This window comes from Cebus imitator, unplaced genomic scaffold (genome assembly GCF_001604975.1).
Source record: "Cebus imitator isolate Cc_AM_T3 unplaced genomic scaffold, Cebus_imitator-1.0 Scaffold427, whole genome shotgun sequence".
Taxonomy (NCBI): Eukaryota; Metazoa; Chordata; class Mammalia; order Primates; family Cebidae; genus Cebus; species Cebus imitator.
The window spans coordinates 1,309,119-1,314,923 of NW_016107742.1; positions in this window are offsets into that span (position 1 = coordinate 1,309,119).

The following is a 5,805-nucleotide window of genomic DNA, read 5'->3' on the forward strand; positions in this document are numbered from 1 at the left end:
CTGCCTCAGCCTCCCAAGTAGCTGGGATAACAGGCACGTGCCACCATGCCCAGCTGATTTTTTGTAGTTTTAGTAGAGACGGGGTTTCACCATGTTGACCAGGATGGTCTCGATCTCTTGACCTCGTGATCCACCTGCCTCGGCCTCCCAAAGTGCTGGGATTACAGGCTTGAGCCACCGTGCCCGGCTCCTCTTCTTAAAGTCCTGTGTTTCCTGGTAGTTAAGCCTTTAGGCTCTGGAGTCTGCTTGTGCCACTTACCAGCTGTGTGACATTGGGCCGGTTACTCAACCTTTCTCTGCTTTGGTGTTCTCCTTTGCAAAATGAGGGTAATAATAGCAGGAACCTCACAGGATTGTTATGAGGTTTAAACAAGTCCCCTGTGGAAAGCGCTCCCTGTAGGCCTGGCCTTAGTGGCTGCTATGTAAAAACACTCTTTTCCACTCCTCCTTTCCCTCACTGTTCTCCCGCCTCCTCTTTATCCTGCCAGCGCAGGCCCTAGCCCTGGCATGTGGGGGTGAGGCAGGCTGTATGCTGTGAAGGGATAGTGTTTGCAGAAGGGAAGCTCTTATTCCATGATCTCAACCACTCCCTCCAGCTGCAGGGGACCTGGGGCTGCAAAGAGCATGAGGTGAGGAAGGGGCTTCCCGTGGGCTCCATGTCCCTTTGCTGAGCCAGAAGGCCCTAATGCAGGAAGAGCCTCCAGCCTCCCCTGCCCTTTGTCCCCCATTTATTCTTCTTCTACTCCCTGATTTTCCCTAGTGAGAATTTCTCTCTCAGCTCACCTCCTCTGGGCAGCCCTCAGGGATTGGACAGGGACCTTTGTGCCCCTGAAGGACACTTCTGAGGTTACAAATCCTCATAGATCTGTCTCTGAGGTCTCCAAGGATATGGACCCGGGCGTGGGAAACATGCTTCCAAGGTGTTGTATCCCTTGTCCCGGTGGCCTCCATTCCTGAGTGCCAGGAATTCCTTCCGACAGTCTACCCTCATGCTTCCCACCTGGATCTGAAGGGGTTACTCAGTTCCAGGCCCGCCCACGGCAGGTCCCAGCTGCCTGGGGCCTGTGGTCAGAGCTAATGTAGGCTGGAGTTGGAGGACAAGGGGGATAAAGTTATTAGCGTCTTCATCTTTGAGGGATATCGATCGCCAGGTCTCCAGGCTCACTTGGTCTCATAACGGGGTTCACGGGGGTGTTGGGAGGGGCTCGGAAGAATCTCACAGAGCCCCTTCCCCATATCCCGGAGTGGGTGCTGGGCTACCAGTGTCTACTGGAAGGAAGACATGCAGAGACAGTTTGGGAGGTGAGGGTCCCGGGAGGCAGGAGTGAGGCTGGGCTGAGCGGGGCGTCAGGGCGTGGCACCCTGGGCAAGGAGCGGACTGGACTGGAATGGGCTTGATTTCAGTTTACTACACTTTGCTTAAGGTTGAGTCTGTGTGGGGGGGTGTGTGTGTGTATGTGTGTGTGTGACACACACAGAAAGACAGAAAGAGAGAGAAAGTGAGAGACAGAGAGAGAGGGGGAGAGAGAGAGAAAAAGAGAGGGGGAGTTTCGCCATGGAGCTACAGTGGTTCCCGATGGCCACCCAAGAGGGAGGAAGGACTCCCTCCCCCAGGCTCGTGTACACAGGCTGGCCACCGACCCCAGCCTCCTGCGTGCTCCCCCAGCACTCGGGTGCTTCGGAACACCTCCGGGCAGCCGTCTGGTGCTCCTTTGAATGGGATGTTCTTGATGTGATTACATGTGTGGTGGCGAAGGGTACCTCACGGCGGAGCGTGTCGCCCTTTCCCACCCAGGGTGATTCTGGTCCCAGTGTGTCTGATTTTGTGTCTGTGTGTTGATGGTTCTTGTGAGAAGGTCTGTGTAAACGCAGTTCTCTGCATGGATCTGTGCAAATTCGTGCTCCTAATCAGAAATCAGAGGGGCTACAGGCTGGGGACAGGACTCAGGGATCTGGCTGTCCAACTCCTCCAGGGAGGGCCCCCTATGGGCAGTTCCAGATAGAAGTTTCCAGCTCCTGGCTGACCATCTCCAGGGTTGGGGATGGAGCTTAGACTGCAGAAAGACCCTGAGGGGAGAGCAGCAGGGTCTGGGAACAGAAAGGCACAACTCCTTCCCTCCCTCCCTCTTCTGTTTCCTCTCTCCCTCCGTTTTTCTTTGGAAGCAGGGAGGAGGGAGTAGGGTGGCTTCTCTGGCCAGGGGGTCAGAAGCTCTGGCTCTTTCGCCCAGAGGCGCTGGGGTCCCCTGTGCTGGGCTGGGAGAGGAGGTAATTAATGACAAGGAGGCGGGGAGGGGTGAGTGCTCAGGGCTAATGTTGGTATTAATCAGGAGCTGGTCCCCAGCGAGGGATAGGATTCAGCCGGGGCACAGCAGAGTGTGTGTGTGTGTGTGTGTGTGTGTGTGCGCGCGCGTGCGTGTGCACGCGTGTGTGTGCACGCGTGTGTGTGCATGTGTGTGTGTGTGTGTGTGTGTGTGTGTGTGCTGGGGGCGATGGGGGACCAGGAGCTTCTGCCTCACCCCATCAGCCTCCCTCCCTCCCTAGTGCCCCTACCACGTCCAGCCTTCCTGCTCCTGCCCCTGGCCCTCCTTTTTTTTTTCTGGAGGTCCCTCCTGTTGTGTTCTTTAACCTCCTGCTGAGGGAGGGGCAGATCCCTCCTCAAGTCCAAGTCCACGAAGGCCGCCCCTCCCCACAAGCCCCTCACTAGCCCTTCCTGCGGGCAGGCGCATTAGGTGATTCCTGAGGCTGTCAGCCCTGCTAATTGCCTCTCAACCTTCCCCTCGTCACCAGGGCGGCCCCCCACGAACTCCATTAGCCCCCCTTTCTCCCCTGATAGCCCCTAAATCAGCCCCAATTATTCACAGGAGGGGGAGGTCTGGGCTGAGCTGTGATTACCGCTAGAGTGGGGGGTGGTGGAGAGGGATGGGAGTTTTAGTGCCAGGCAGGCTGGCGCGCAGGCCAGAGGCAGAGCTGGGAGGGGGAAAGCAGAGTGGGTTCTGGACCCTGTGGGCAGATTCAGACCAGGGACCATCCAGGGGCAGGGACCTGAGAGCCTGAAATGGAGGGAAGGCCAGGCAGGAAGGCAGGTAGCTCGGGGGTCCTGGCTTGCATTTCAGAGACCGCCCCCTTCACACACACACACACACACACACACACACACTAAGACCCAGGAGGGTGAGGGAGGGGTCAGATGCACACGGCCCCTGTGAGTGGCCAGGTCCACCGCTATCATCAGCACCACTGCCAGGCATTTGTGACAAGCTTGGTGGGAGAGGAAAGGACAGAAGCAAGAATGCTCTATCCCTATGGGACTCTCCTGAGTGGACCTTACTGCTCCTCGCAGCCCCTACCCAGGCCAGCCACCCACCTGTGCCACGTTGGGGGACAGAGGCCGCTCCCCCCTCCATCCTTGTGTTCTGGCTAGAGCATCCCTGCAGGGCTGTGGGTGAGACTTGGAGTGGTGTGCATGGCGTGCGCTGACATTTAGCCTCCTGGGGTGAGTGTGTGCGGGAGAACGTGAGAGCAGCCTCCTGCTTCTCCGCAGCCACAGCCTCAGGGAGCCCCCTCCAGCCCCTTCCGGGAGCCTAGGACTCCTCACAGCTCCCTCCCACTGCGGAGGGAAGAGGCACCGCACCCTGACCCCAGCTGCCCTCTGTTAGCCCTTGCCACGTGCTGCACGCACTCCTCAGCACCACAGCTGCCCACCCGGATTCGTGCTGCGGCCTCTTCACTGGTCTCCCCATTGCCACCATTGCTCCCTACAGCCTATTCTCAAAACAACAACCATTCTCTTAAAATCTGAGTTGGATCATGGCTCTCTTCTGCTCAAAATTCTCTAATGGCTTCCATCTCACACAAAGCAAAATCGAGTCGCCTTACCACAGCCTAGGAGGGCCTGAAGGAATTTGACCCTCATTACACCTCTGTCTTCAGTGTCTGCCACCGTGCTCCCGATCACTCTCTCGGCTCCACGCTCCCAAGAGAGCTATTATTGCTGTTCTTTGGATACGGCACACACTCTGGCCTCACAGCATTTGGACTTGCTGTATCACCTGAAATCCTCCTCCCCCAGAAATCTGCATAGATCCCACCTTCGTCTCCTTTACCTGGAGGTTACCTTTTCAACAGCACCTTCCCTAACCACCTTTCCAAGAATTGCACCCCAGCACTCTCTATCCTCTTCCCTGTTTGATTTCTTTATTTTAAAATGATAGTTCTTTTCATCATCTAATGTGTCACAATGTTCCTGAGTCAGCGTCTTTACCATCCCTTCCCCACCACCACTAACAGAATGTTAGCTTCATTTTTTCCCCATGGTCTATATTTAGGCAGAAAATCTTGTCTATTTTGTTCATAGCTGTAGCCCCAATGTCTGCATATAGTAGGTGCTCAATAAATCTTTATTCAATGAATAATTGACTCTTTCCCCAATTAGCAGGAAACTCTTATAAATAAGTTATTAAATAAAGGTTTAAAATAGTACCTGGTAATCAGTAGGAGTTAAGTTAAATTTAAAGGTTTAAAATACTACCAGGTAATCAGTGGTTTGCTAAGTTAGCAGTTGCAGTCAGGCTGTAGCCCCTGCCTGTGCATACCTAGAGCCACCTGCCCCCTGTGGGCAGCCCTTGTAACTAGGGGCTAGAGGGCGGTGCACCCCCATCCCCCACCCAAAAGTTAGTAGTTGCTATCATCATCATCATCATCATGGGCAACGTCATTGTCATTTCCTCTGTGTCTTGGGTACTAGGCAGACAAAAAAATGATGCTTGTTGAACAGCTGAATGAATGAGAACGTGGAGACTGCATCTGCTTTACCAGCTGGCCTCGGGGGACATCCATCGTTTTAGCTATATGTATGGCTGGGTCCAGCAGGCAGAGCTGGGGGCCAGGGAGCTGGAAGAGCATTGCACAAGGTGGCTCATTTATTGAGCACTTACTTTATGCCAGGCTCTTTTGATCTGGCTCCAGTCCTTGAAGAGTCCTAGGGAGAGAGCCGTGTGTGTGTTAAATGTTTCGTGCCTGAGTGTAGAAGGATGAGAACAAGTTGGCCAGGTGAAGGAACGGAAGAGCACCTGTTCCTCTTCCTCTTGAGGCCTCAGTCTCCCTCTGGGCTCCATGAAGGTGCTGGATCAGGTGACTTTCAAGTCCCCTCTGGCCTCTGATAGTCTGCAACTCTTTGGCCACCAGCCCTTGAGCTATGCTATGGTTTCTGCTGCCCTCTGCTGGAGGCTTTCAGTGGCACTGAAGTCCCAAAAAGCCACCTTGAACCTTTCATTCTTCCCTTTCTTCCCCAAAGCCAGCAGCGCCATCCCGTCACCCACCCACCCACACCTCTCATCCCTTAAAAGACCATTAAACATCAATTGCTTCTCTCTGACATCGAAGTTTCCCAGATAAAAGTATTCTCAGTTACACATTTTAGACAACTTGAAACTAGAATACTTAAATAATTCATAGCTGTTATGACCCAGCAATCCCCTTCCTAAGTAGCAATCAAGAGAAATGAAAACATATATCCACGAGAGAGTTACACAAGAATGTCCTTAGTAGTTTCACTCATAGTAGTCCCAAACCGGAAATGACCCATCAGCTGGGGTAGCGGCAAGACAAAGTTGGTCCATGCGGTGGAATTCTACTCATGGTGAGGAGTGGTGGACTTTTGAAAAGCTCTATGATAAGTGAAAGAAGCCATAGAAAGCGAGCACATATTGTACGATTCTATTTGATGGAAATTCTAGAATAAATAAACCTACAGTGACAGAAAGCACATCAGAGATCTCTTTCTTTCTCTTTCTCTCTCCCTTTCTT